The sequence below is a fragment of the Cryptomeria japonica genome, chromosome 9, assembly GCF_030272615.1.
Source record: "Cryptomeria japonica chromosome 9, Sugi_1.0, whole genome shotgun sequence".
NCBI classification, from domain to species: Eukaryota; Viridiplantae; Streptophyta; class Pinopsida; order Cupressales; family Cupressaceae; genus Cryptomeria; species Cryptomeria japonica.
In genome coordinates this window covers 495,377,469-495,392,624 of record NC_081413.1, presented here as the reverse complement: position 1 = coordinate 495,392,624, position 15,156 = coordinate 495,377,469, and positions in this window count along the sequence as shown.

Below are 15,156 nucleotides of genomic sequence, written 5' to 3'. Positions count from 1 at the left end.
CTGAATCTTTTTAAAGAAATGCCTTAGCCAGATGTCATGTCATGGAATGTGATGGTTGCAGGCTATGTTCAAAATGGATTTATTGAAGATGGCTTGGAGGCATTTAAGCAAGTGCAATTTGCAGGTTCAAAGCCAAACTCAACAACCCTTTCTAGCATCCTATTAGCCTATGCCAAAATCAGAAGTTTAGATTGGGGTATGAGCATCCATCAAAGTATAATCAAAAGTGGTTTTTTGTCAAATGTTGTAGTTGCAAGTGCCTTGGTAGACATGTATGCAAAATGTGCAAACATACATAAGGCAAGTGAACTTTTTGTCAAAATCCCTAGACTGGATGTGGTCTCATGGACTTCAATGATTGTAGGATATTTGCAAAATGGGTTTGTAGAAGAATCCTTGAAAGTTTTAAGCAAATGCAACTGGTTGGTGTAAAGCCAAACTGCACAACCTTTTCCAGCATCGTCCCAGCATGTGCAAAAATGGGGAGCTTTGGAAGAGGGGATGGAAATCCATCAAAATATAATCAAGTGGATTTTTGTCAGATGTTGTAGTTGTAAATACCATGATAGACATGTATGCAAAATGTCCCACACTCATCCCAATCCACTATCACAAGTTGGTTATAATCCTCATCCAAAACATAATAGGGTGGAGGTTTTTTATCACACTTGTTCTTATGTTTCTTCTTCCTCTGGTGTTTTCTTACTATACTCCTTTGCAAAATCAAAAGAAGTAGAACCTTTGATGGATTCCAGAGCTTCTATCACTACATTGCTTATATAGCTAATTTGACTGGCTTGAACTGTACCACCTTGATGGAGGCATCAAACTTGTTAAGATCAAAGCTATATAACAATAGTAGAAGCCACAATTAGTACATTTCTCTTGAAGCTATCCACCATTTCACATACAGGCAATATTTTAGTCTATACAGTTCTTATATTTTTCATAAATATGACAAAGAGATTAATATAAGGTACCAGAGTAGCACTCATCATGAATTAGTTTGATACTTACAAATTGCTTCATCATTCTAGTGGATTACAGTAGGATAATGATCTGCATATCCAAGCAAACTCATTAGTCAATTCCTTTCAATTCACTTTAAAGCAATCTGAGGTCATAAATTTATTCTAATGCATTCAACATATCATAAATAGTGATGTAAGCCATTAGACTGGTTTACTTGAATTTCTTAGGACTCGTTATTTTCTGCAATTATTCAGAGGCTGGAGTTTGATATCAGTTAACAAAAAAATTAGTTTCCTAACCCTGAAGTAGCCTTACATGGAAAGCTATTATCTTTTCTTTTCTAATGACCCACAAAGAGCTAATGCCTTTGGTATTGAAAAATACAGTATGAAAGTATCCATAATTATGAATCCCTTTCAGGGTATCAGTTATATGCTTCAACTTAAGAGAAAAGTACTAAGAATAAACAAAAGGATCCTACCTTGCTTGGGAAAGATCAGAATTATGTAATATTGAGGATGGACCAAACATCATCACAATTTATCTCCGTTTTGCAGCAATAAAGACATGCCCTTGTAGTTTATTGGGTTAGACATTCAAGGTAGACTATTTCCAATCTACACAAAGGTTGAATGTGGCTACAAGATTTTGTCAGCATTCTTAATTCGTTGCTCAATAAATTGCTTTCAAACTTGTATGAGGAATCGGTCATTTACTCATGCATCCTCGCTCAATAAATTGCTTTCAAACTTGTATGAGGAATTGGTCATTTACTCTTGCCTGATATTGAGACTGTCAATGATTCCCTGTTGAGCCTCTTGAAGGCCTACATTAGGCCTCTCTATACATCTATACAAAATGTCAATATGGAGAATACAAAAATTTATGAACCTTGCTAAAGTTGGTCAAATTGTAAAGGTACTTCAGATTTTGAATGAAGAGTAAGCTAAAAAGGACCTTCAAAAAGTAGTATTTTGATCATGAGATGCCAGGATGGGTCTAGCAATTGGGTATACATTTTTCCATTCAGGGGTTCCATTGTGACAAATGGCGGTGACAAGGAATTGAAGAATATTTTGGTGAAAACTAGGAAATCTAATCTTAATGGACAAATTTATCCACCTCTATGACTATTAATTCTGATTTATTTCTTTCGCTCCTTCTCTGAGAGAGTACATTAGAGCATGACCAAAAAATCATGATACTACAATCAAGCTTACACCACACCGTATTAAAGGTGGCGCTTAACCTTGCCCAAGGTTTAGCAAGAACAAATAATCACACATAAAACAATTCAGTCTTAGATAATCTCGTTCCAAGCAAAGGAGAGATTGAATCTATTCATGATGCATCCATCATATATTTAATAATTTAACCAATCATAGTAATACCCAAGAAGCAGGGCATTTGACATGTGCAATAGACTATGATTAATGACTTTTGTTCAAAATTTACTCACATATGCATTCAAATATGTTAAAAAATTTCACTAAATTAGAAACTATATCTCACTAGAGCTCATATATAGAGACTCACAAACTCATTTCCAATGCTACTTGAATTTCATAAAACAATTGAGGCATAAAAAATTCAAGACAAAAGCATTTTACATATATCTAATTTATTGATCTCATCCGAAAGGAAAGTTGTCTGACAAAACAATGTGAATAGGAGATGCAGACATAGGCTAGGTACTTCAACTGGCATGAATGTGAAACCCTAGGGTAGAATTCATTAAACCTGCATGGAGTAGATGTCACATTTTTCATCAATATTAATTATACTTCTAATTAACTCATCACCCACCATTGGGATTGTGAGAGAAATGAACGAAAGTTAGGCCATTTGAATTCCCTACAACTAATTTGTTCCCTAGCAAAAGAACAGTTTATTTATGGAGCATGGTTGAAGAGTACACCCTCACTAATCTGAGTTGAAGGATATATGTCTGTGGTAAACACTTCATAAACCTTTAGACCAGAATTGATGCACCATGTGGGATCATCTCTACCTCTGCCTCTCGCCACAACTGCTCCCATATTACTCATGGTGAAATAGATACAGGTATAGGCACACAGAGCATCAAAAATCTGAAAAGGTGCATACTAAATGAGTATGCAAGATGTCAAAGCAGAGACAAGGCATGTGGATTATGAAATAATGCTATCTGGTCCTCGAAGCCCCCATAATCCTGCAATGCCTTGACATAAATATAGGTTTTTGTGCGTTCTCTCGCATTGAAATTGCATAATACATCTACAAGTAATTTGAAATGCCAATTAGAGGCCAGCAACACATACCTGACATCTTACAACCCTTCCTTGACATCCTGCAACCGTAAACCTAGCCAATAATCGAATGTCAAAACGAAATTAAATTAATAGAGCCTTAAAAAACAAGCAACTTCACTCAAACATGAAAAAAATATATATCAAATAAGAAGGAAAGCTAAAATTTGATCAGCTAGTGATATTCAGATTAATCACTGTTTAAGAATGAAGCCTCCGCAATAGTTCCATGCGAGGCAGGAACTAATAATTCATGATGTTCCTTCCCTTTATTCCTACTAGTTCGTATGTGACATTTTAAATGCAACATAAGCACTAATATAGTTAATAATAAGTAATTTGGAAGGGCCACTTGAAGGGCATGTGACACATTGAAGTAAAGTTAGTTGATTAAAGATTCAAAATTCATTCCATGAGTCTTAAATATATATAAAGACTTGATTTTTTTTTTAAAGTATTGAAAGTAAATGGGAAATGTCATAAATAGACAAATTTCATGATAATGACAATGGATACCAAAAATTACCCTATCAAAATGTAGTTTAAGAAATTCTCATAATAATTTCATGCCAATTAAAATGACAAAGAGACCTCAAGTATATGGTTTGCTTCTAGATACTGTCATTCCCATGTATCATGCTTAAAAAAGGTGTAGATTTTAATATATCATTATTTTGATAGATCTAATTCAATATCTTTTATATATAAATAAAAACTTAAGAAATTTTAGAAGAGACCAAGACATTATTGAAATGAGGTTGAGACTATCATATTTAGAGTTGTTAAAAGTGGTTATATAATCATCCGTCAAAAACTCTTAAAAAGTCATTATTGATCTTTCTTTTTTTAAGACTAAAATCCTTTAATTAGACAATCAAATGTGATGTAGAAAAAAAATTTAAAAAAATTCTGAGAATTTCACTTAGCACTACACTCAGCTGCATTATGATACTTCTGATACTTACCTTTGACTCCCATGAAGGGATAAGTCACTAGGAATCAAATACTCCAGTAAACTTAAAAACAATGTATATAGGGAAACGTCAAAAGAAAAGATGCCTCACTGCAATTGGGGCAATCAAATTCTAAAAAGTTTAGAACTTGATCTAATCGGGAATGTGATGGAAAGAGAGAAGATTCATGCACCGTATAGACTTAATTTTTAAAAATTTCTTATAGATATATATTGAACTTGGTGCAACAATATGCTAATAAACTTTTGCTTTCACCTATATTGATGAAGGATAAAGATTGGATAACAAAATAATATTGTATCTGATACGATCTTAGGGATCATGCAAAGTTAGGATATTACAATATTAATAATATACATATATATGTATATAGAGATGTGTGGTCTTCCTAATTTATGATGATGTTAATTATGCAATGATCCTCCCTACGAAGATAGCTATAAATTTAGAAGGTTGCTATGTCTGATCCACCAACATGAATATGCATATTGTAGATATTAGTATCACTCTATAGTGATACGTTGTTGTTCCAGATATAAAGTTATGTGCTTGCAACTAAGAGTGTCATCTTTGATATGATCTTTAAATGTATGCAACCAAAAATACCAGTAGGCAATTACTCAACAAGGAGAAGATCCACAATGGGATAAATAAAAGAAATATATTCCAAATCGATGATTGATGGAATGTGTTAGATCTTCCTCTTGTACCTTACAAACCGAAAAGATGGCATCCATTTGTGTTCGATAAGACACATCTCTTCTTAATTGACCTTCTTCATAACAAACAGTTTACTAATCAAATCAGATTGTGTATTTTGGGTTATTTAGGGTTGGCGATTAGTTTGCTTATGTAATCGTTATCTTCCATCGATACTTAGCATTACAAATCGTTGCCTATTATTGATGATTAATATTAATCTTAATTTATCAATTATTATTGTTACTTGTCAAGATGCCTTAGTGGATTTGTATGTAATCACATTCAATTTGCAAAAAATACTATATGTCGGGCTCCTTCGATTTGATCAAGCAATCAGATCATTATACTCATAACTTGTTTAATGTTTGATTACCGACCTTCTATAATTGTCTTGTAGAATTCTTTGATTGGGTATTTGTATTCTTTGATTCTTGGATCCCAAACTTGGTAGTGCCATCTATACATAATATTTTACTTCCACACATTGTTGTGAATGGAACATAAATGACGTCTTCAACACAAAATTCATGTGTTAAGAATAGTTGAAATATTTGAAACACAATGCGTTATATGTGAAGGGTTGTGACTCATTTTGCCCTCCTTAACCTTTCGTACAAGGACAAGTCTTTCATTTTAAATGAGGAGTATGGAGATTAAAGCAATATGACAATGAAAAGTAGAAGATCTTCTTATGAGACTTATAGGAGTTTTTTATACAAGTCTATGCATGATATTTAAAATAATGTATAATTTTAAATATTTATTTTATTAATTTCAAGATATTATAAATAAAATTTTATAAGTTGATGATGTAATTTACTAAAAGGCTTATGAATTACCAATCAACTACTTAATATGAATTTGATTTAGAAAATTTAAAATTAATTTTGAGAATTATTGTTGATTAGTTTGCATTTATCAATACAAATAGAATATTTAAAGTTATTTGATCATAGTTTTTCACTAAAAGGGACATTTTTAGTTATCATTTATTTCAAAAATAAATCTATCTCAAATTTGTCCTTATTTATTGTAAAATAATATAAATGGTTGTACATGTTTCCAAAATACTAATAGAAAAAAACACTTGCTTTCCAAACTAGCCTCAAGGTAGGCTCACAGAGTATGCTTACCTGAATGTGGAAGCTTGATTTTATGAGTATTTTGAAATTACTTAATGATATAACATACATGCTGATTGAGCATATGGAATTTTCCCATCAAGTTCTATAGATCTTCTAGAATAATCTATAAAAATGATTAGTATAACCTAATAGGCTCTAATACCATGTTAGAAATTAGGATCTTAGGATACTAATCATTATAAACAAGATCATAAAGTAAATGAAATGAGAAACATACATGCATAAATATACACATTACACAAGATATATGTTGGCTTGATGATGATTGTAATAAATTCATCACTTGTTGTCATTGACGAAACACTCACACACACACACATATGATTATATTGACTACCGGTGTAACTTCAATTGTTTACACTGTCAATCGGTATGTTAGAGGTTTATCTCTAACTAGTATGTGCATAAGAGACAACCTATGGTTATACTAAGTCGACATCAAGATGAAGATCAAGATGGAGATCAAGCAGAGACTCAAGGACAACGGTTCATATGTTTTATTCAAACCGGTACTAGTTGTTCCAACTGGTATTTGTTAATTTTTGTGATGAGTTACCAACACTAACTACTTGGTGGTAATTTTTGTGATGAGTTATGGTCACTTGTCCAGATACACTGCACCTACGAAATTATGTCATGATTTCCTTAGGCCGACATAAGATTTGAATGTCTATTTAAAAGACATCTTAGTGAATCACTTGAGATAGATGTTATGCATGAAGAGCAAAAGTTTTTGTTCAAGAGCGATAAGTGTTAAGATGAAGAGTGTGATGAAGATAAGTGTTGAATGTACTTAGAAGGACCTAATCAAGCAAATATTGTGCTACTTATAATAGTTCAAACCATTCTTGTTGTTTTCTAACCATTACAACAGAATCAAATCCCTTAACCGGGTAAGCTCTAACAAGGTGATCCATTAGTTTGGATTCTTAAATCCTCCAGCGAGGTTACTCCTAACAGGGTACAACTCTTAGCAGGGTATAAGCTTCTAATCAAGCTTTGGGATCTCTAACAAGATTCGCTCCTGGCAGAGCACTTTGTAGACCTTAACCGGTCAGTTATCTATTACTGTTGATAGTTAACTTGTGAGTTCCATGTCACCGTGGTTTTTACCTATTTGGGTTTTCCACGTATAAACACTTGTGTTATGGTGGATGATTTTCTTTTTGTGGATGTTGTTATATCATTTTGGATTGCATGCATTGTGTTTAAAGCTTTGTTAAGTTCATCTATCGGTTAGTGTTTAATTTGGTGTCACTGATTCACCCCCCCCCCCCCCCTCTTAGTTCTTTTCAAGTCCATCAATTGGTATCAGAGCCTAACCACTTAGAAGGGAGCCTTGAAACCACCATGGGGGACAGGAGCTACTTCGAGATGGCTAGAGAGCTAGAAGCTAGCAAAAATGAAGTTGAATCCCTTAGGGTCAAACTGAAAGCTTCTCAAGTCAAAAGGAGAGAGCTAACTGAACAACTATTAGAAATATCTAATAATAGTTCTTCAGATGAAGCCAATATTGATGCTTTAGCAGAGGAAGTTGAAAAGATGAATGGTGAGAAACTAAATCTAAGGAGACAGCTAGAAGGTCTCACTATCCGCATGAGTCAGGAACTGGAAGCCAGAAGAGCTGCTGAAGATCTTATCAAGGAAAGACATCAAGAGATTACAAATATCAAACGGGAAAAAGACACTATGCATGAGAATTTGATTGTTGAAAGAGAAGAAAAGGAGAACCTACAGCTAGATCTTGAGCTTGCATTATCTCTTAAAGAGAACCTGTCTAAGCATAATGAAGATCTGATTAAACAACTTACTGAAGCCAATGAGAAATTGGAGAAGTTCATCAAAATTTCTACCATGCTGGAAGAACAAACTCAATCACAAAGAATGAAGGGAAATATCTCTGGACTTGGTTTTCACACAACTGAAATAGGTGAATCCTCCAGTACAAAGAGCAACAATCCTAGGAACAAATTCGCTCCTAAGATCAATAAGCCTACCGGTAAGAAGGTTTTTAAACCTGTCTGCTTTGTTTGCCATAAACCTGGTCACACTGCAAATGTTTGTAGAAAAAAACCCAATAGAAATGTAAGTTACAATACTAATGCTAGATATGTATCCAAGAAATTTGAAGGTCATTGCTTCACATGTGGAATGTATGGACATAGATATGTTAAGTGCAGATATGGAGCAAACAATCTTGTGTCACACATGCATCCAAGACCAAATGGTGACCGGATGAGGAACTTTGATAACTGGGTAAACCAGAACTGGCAAAGGTCCTACGACAACTGGTTTAGTCCATTCGAGATGGAAAAGGTAACAAATGTTATTTGCACCTTCTGTAATAACTTTTCTCATGTGGCTATGAACTGCAAAAGAAGAACAAGAAGAGGAAATGCAGGACCTTGGAGATCAGCTGGTATGGCCTGTTATCATTGTAACAAACCGGGGCACTTAGCAAAATTTTGTAGATCCAGAAATAGCAAACCAGTCAACTCTTCCAAGGATCATAAATGAAAGAAAAAAGTTGATATTGAATAAACCAGAGAGGATATGAATTGAATTTGGAAGAAGAAAAGTGGTGACTCACCTAGAGAAGAAATTGTTCCTTCACCTAGTGAAGAGAACCCTGCACCAATGACTTAAGCCTTTTTAATATGGCTAAGGGGAGCTTAACAGTAAAACATCTCCGGACCCTTGTGAAAAATGAGCGGGACATAATTTTGAAACATAAAATTTTGGTAACTTTTTGTTAACATGTTATCAACCGGTTTTCCACTTGAACGGTGAAATTAGGGTTTGTAACCCTAACGGGCGAGCATTTATTGCAGTAGGTAAAAAGGATAAAAGTGAGTTTTACTTTGTCATTTTTACCCTAACTCATTCGAGAAAGAAATTTGAAGCGATTGCAGAGCTAAGTAAGATTGTCTTGCTATTAATTATCAAATTGTTTCATGATTTGAGAAATTAAGTTGAATTGAAGGTTGCAAAAAGTCGAACTGGTGTGCACTTGGGCATTTCAACGGTAAACGGGGCAACGTGAGTGAAACAAGGTATTTATTTGAACATACCACTTTGAATCTTGTTAATATAGAATGACATCTACTTCAAAGTCTGTAAAGAGGTTGATGATCACTTCTGAGCCTATGGAAGCTGCAAAGGCAGAACAAATTGTGTCATAATGCATTGTCATAAGTTCCAAGTGGAGTTTTAGTCAAAGGTGATTTGTCCAACTATATAGACTGCAAATTAGAAGATTTAGGATCTCTATACATTTACACACAGTTGAAATCACTTTGTGATGAGAATGGTAAAATTAAGACACAGTATGCTAGGGTTTTCATACTGCCTCCTATTTTCTTGAAGATTTCGAAGAAGCACATATCAGAATAATTTTGAGTAGAGTTCATGGAGAAAACATGTACTTAGAAAGGACTCACACAATTACAAAGGAACCCATTCAGGTTGTGATTGGCTATTTCTTAACCGGTGAAGTACCTGAGTTAAGGAAAATTTCTAAGAACACTGTCTTCAACTTAATCAATTCTACTTCTGATAAGCGTGCCTTTTCTATCACCAACATCAGAGACCCTGCAGTAAAACTAGCAGCAATCATGATAGGCTACTGAGTATTTTACTCCAGTAGGCTAAATAGTGTTCCATCTACAACAATTCATATTGCTCACAGAATGATTGTTGATAATGCGAACTACGATCTCTATGAAGCCATCAAAAGGCAATTATTTCAAAATTTGCAATTAGTTAAAAAGGATAACAGTAAAAAATCCAAGTATGGTCAGCTATTGGTCGGATTATTCTTTTATTTTCAGAACTTTCTACCAAGAATTGGAGACATTGAGTGGTCAAAGGACTCACCGGTCTCTGCACAAATTAAGAACAACATCAAGGCTATAAAGAATACTTTCCATGCTACTTTGAATAGGTATTTCAATGAGTTCTAAAAGAAGATGAGTATGAGAATGAGGCTACCAGAAGAAGTGGTAAAACACTTTGAGAAGGACATAATCTTCACCGTTACCACTGAATTTTCCTTAATGTAAGCAATTGAGCCAAGAGAAAAAGAAATGGAAGACATGAGTTATGAGGTTAACCATGATCTGCTGGTTGGTTATGCTAATACCCTATTAGCATCGCCTATAGACAAAAACCAGGCAAAATTGGACATTGTGGTAGTCCAAGAGGCACCTGCACAAACCAGTACTGCACTTGTTAAAAGTACAAAAGGAAAGAATAAAAAGCCTGATGAAGCATCTCCAACAAAGAGTACTAGGGTTACCAGGAGTGTCCTAACCAAAAAGGAACCGGAACCCAAAGTATATACTAAGAAAGAGACAAAGAAGAGAGGCAAAAAATTAATTTTGCAACCAAAGTCTGAGGGAACGGATTTAGATGAAGAACCAAAGAAAGAAAAAGCAACTGACAGAATATCCAAGAAGGTTAAGGAAGTGCCAAAGGCAACTATGCCTATTGATAAAGCATCCTTCAAACCTGAAACCCATTTTGAAAGGACAATCAAGACACTGAGGAGGAATAGGTTTGACAATGTAAAGGAGAATTTTGATTCCTTCACTGAAAATGAGAAAGAGGAAGTGATTCAACAAGTAATCACTCATCTGTGTCATTACAGTAGATATCCACAAGAATTAGAAAATGATATCTCAGATTCTTTAAATAATATTCTTTTGAATAAATGGGAGGAAGCTATCAAATTAGAAAAAGAAATCATTGATAAGTGTGAGACATGGACCAGCTCTGATACCATGTGAGATTTTGCCAAGATCAAGAGGTAATGGAAAGCACAAATAAGAGAGAACAAAATAGATGATAGAAATAAACTGTATTCTATCAAGATGAAAAATATGATCAACTGGATAGTTAAGCATTGCATACAATGAATATGAGCCTGCTTATATAGGCAAGGCTATATGGATATGTGAGCACACAAACATGACATGTGGCTCAATAAGAAACAAGGGTAGGTAGGAAATAGGTGTGGGTAGGTAGGAGAAATAATATAATAGTCCACATGAGGTGGATCACCCACTAAATGTGGAGTGTAACAACAAGATCACACCATAAAAGGTGGAATTTCTCCTACACACACTATCCCAATGTGGCACAAACACCCAAGTGTCTCATACCAAAACTATTATGAATTGCATTTCCTAAGTAAACTTAAGTAAGTGTAATAATATCCAAGATGAATAATTATTTACACCAACAATAAGGTATTTGTATAATATTTTCCTAAGGATGATATTAGTGCTTTAGTTGCTCGATACAAATCTCAATTTACATTTAAATCAAGGAGACTGAAGTTACTTAATGGAAAGAGAGAAATCATTGAGACTGAGACTCATCATATAACCTGTAATATCAAACGGATGGAAGAGCTCATCCAATCCTCTATGATTGAGGATAATGCTACTGATGATGTTGCTCCACCAGAAATGGATGAAGAGGAGATTATTCAACCTGACGAGGTCTATCCACTCAAGAAGAAGGATGATTCCATTATTCTTGTTGATGATAATGTTCAGAACATAGTGGAATTATCTAGAGACAACACTGTACCAGATATGGAGCCCCCAACAATCACTAATGTACATGTTACACTAGTTGAGCAACCAGCTACTCAACTAAAAGTACAATCCACCGGCAATAGAACATCTGGAGAAACCCCAATCTCCACCAATCATTCTAGAAATTCAGAAGGAGACTACTGAAAATGTTGCCACACAGTCACCTGAAAAGAGAACAGAGCATAATACAGTGAAAGTTGTCTTAGCAACCCCTGAAACCTGCACCCTGGACTCAATGGAAGAATTCCATTCACAACTGTTGTCTACATTCAAGTATACTAAGAACGTGTTGGAGTCGTGGACAAACACTTTGTCACAACTGAAGACAAGCTACAATGTTATTTTCATGAGACTTGTTTATGCTTGAACTTTGATACAGTTTTTTTGTTGTTTTTACTTTTGTTTATGCTAAACACTGTGATACAATCTCTCTCTCTCTCTCTCTCTCTCTCTCTCTCTCTCTCTATATATATATATATATATATATATATATATATATATATTGCTTTTTCAATTTGGCATTGTTGTCAAAGGGGGAGTAGAAACATGTATGCGTGTTTCTAAAAATTTTGTATAATGTATGCATTAAGGGGGAGCATGAGTAAATGTGTAAATTTGTTATGCATGCACACTTAGCGGTATTACTATAAAATTTTCTAAGTGTTGCCATCAATGCCAAAGGGGGAGATTGTTGGCTTGATGATGATTGTAATGAATTCATCACTTGTTGTCATTGATGAAACACTCACACACACACACACATATGATTATATTGACTATTGGTGTAAATTCAATTGTTTACACTGTCGACTGGTATGTTAGAGGTTTATCTCTAATCGGTATGTGCATAAGAGATAACCTATGGTTATACTAAGTCGACATCAAGATGAAGATCAAGATGGAGATCAAGCAGAGACTCAAGGACAATGGTTCATATGTTTTATTCAAACCGGTACTAGTTGTTCCAACCGGTATTTGTTAATTTTTGTGATGAGTTACTAGCACCGACTACTTGGCGGTAATTTTTGTGATGAGTTATGGTCACTTGTCCAGATACACTGCACCTAGTAAATTGTGTCATGGTTTCCTTAGGCCGACATAAGATTTTAATGTCTATTTAAAGGACATCTTAGTGAATCACTTGAGAGAGATGTTATGTAATTGATGGTATGCATGAAGAGCGAATTTTTTTGTTCGAAAGCGATAAGTGTTAAGATGAAGAGTGTGATGAAGAGAAGTGTTGAATGTACTTAGAAGGATCTGATCAAGCAAATATTGTGCTACTTAGAACATATCAGACCATTCTTGTTGTTTTCTAACCATTACAACAGAATCAAATCCCTTAACTAGGTAATCTCTAACAAGCTTCAATGCATAAATCCTCTAACAAGGTGATCCATTAGTTTGGATTCTTGAATCCTCTAGCGAGGTTACTCCTAACAGGGTACAACTCTTAGCAGGGTATAAGCTTCTAATCAAGCTTTGGGATCTCTAACAAGATTCTCTCCTAGAAGAGCACTTTGTAGACCTTAACCGGTCAGTTATTTATTACTGCGGATAGTCAAATTGTGAGTTCCATCTCACTGTGGTTTTTACCTATTTGGGTTTTCCACGTATAAACATTTGTGTTATGGTAGATGCTTTACTTTTTGTGGATGTTGTTATATCATTTTAGATTGTCTGCATTGTATTTAAAAGCTTTGTTAAGTTCATCTACTGGTTAGTGTTTGAAGTAGTGTTTAATTTGGTGTCACTGATTCACCCCCCTCTCAGTGCTTTTCAAGTCCATCAATATACATGGGGAAAACCCTTTCGGATTAAAAAAACCCATAAAACATCATTTAATTAAAACACTTACAAATATAGTCTATCATAAAATAAACATGAACCTGGGGACACTCCTCCAATACTTCCACATGGCCAATAATACCTCATATGCATAGTGATACAACTCACCATAAAACTCCAAATTCTCACAACTCCCAAATGAGAGAGAACCTCCTTAAATATAGGAGGAAGGGTGCCATCACTAGTCACACCTTTTCAATAGCCCCCACTCATAAATAATTAATAATATAATAGTTATTATATTATAATTATTTCAAATGGGATATGCTTATAAAGCATATAATATATAAGATTTTATAACCTTATATTAGAACATTATATATAAATATTATAAGGATGTGATCCCTAATAACATTATGTTCTAACAATCACTTATGAACATGATGAATAAACCCTTTCATAGTTATTGTCACCTATGCTACGGTTTTGGTCATAAAGCTAATCAATGCAGATCTAGAACAACTTCAATGAATTCAAGACAAAGGAATATCAAGTGTTATAATTGCAACAAGTTTGGATATTTTTCTAATAGATGCAAGAATGTGATTGCTCTGACAAAATCAAATGAACCTAAGAATAAGAATGCTATGGTATGGAGAAAGAAGGAAGCAACTGTGTTTGTTTGACCTATGCCTGGTATAGATGCTTCATCCTCCTAAAATTGATCCAAGAGCTTTGGCTTAGGGGGAGCTTCAAAGAAAATATATTTGTCTCTCCTCACAAAAGAGATGCATGTCGTGGCCCCTGACATGTTGGTGTTGATATTATATAGTGTGCTCCGATAGATTGCGTATGCAGTACAAAATATAGATGATGGCGTCATTGTGACAAGATAGATTTTAACGACAGATTTCTAGGCATATCAAACAAGTTAAATATCTATTTTTCATGATCATTTTGGCATTATGTGTTTAAGAGTCTAAAGAGGAAAAGCAGTTGAAACATAGAAGAAGAATATGAGCAAGGTTAGCATAAAAGAGGTATTTTTACATCCTTTCTTGTGAAATCCAAGATGATAGCAATGAGAAAATCTAGCCATATAGATATTCAGAAGTTGGCAAAGCTACAATTAAATGAATTTTATCACAAGAAAATTAGGAATCTTGGAAGTTCCTTCATAAATGAAGAACCTTAGAGAGTTAGAGAATTAGGGCACAAAGGTTTGGACATTTGGGGTGAATTTATATGGTTCATCAATGAAGATTCAATCAAATTCCTTTTGAATCGTACTCAGGATGGTTGCATGATGTTGGACAAACCCTATCAGATTACAAAGGAAGCTATCTCAGCTATTTCTGGTCTTTATGATGTTGGACTTGTTTTGGTAAAGAGATCAGTCAAAAATAAAGAATTTGAAACCCTAACTAGTATTACGAGAGATCAAATGGCATTACTAATTGATACAATCATCGACCCGGTGGTGAGGTATGTAGCTTATGGTGTTTCTTACAAGATTTATTTCCAAAACAAGTAAGGATCAACTTCTACTATAGCTATGTACATTACACATCAAATGGTAAAAGAAGGCAAAGATTTTGATTTGTGTGAATTAATTAAGATGCAATTGACAAAAAAATTCACTATGACAAAAGATGATGGATATCCTTTCCATTTTGGTTCCTTA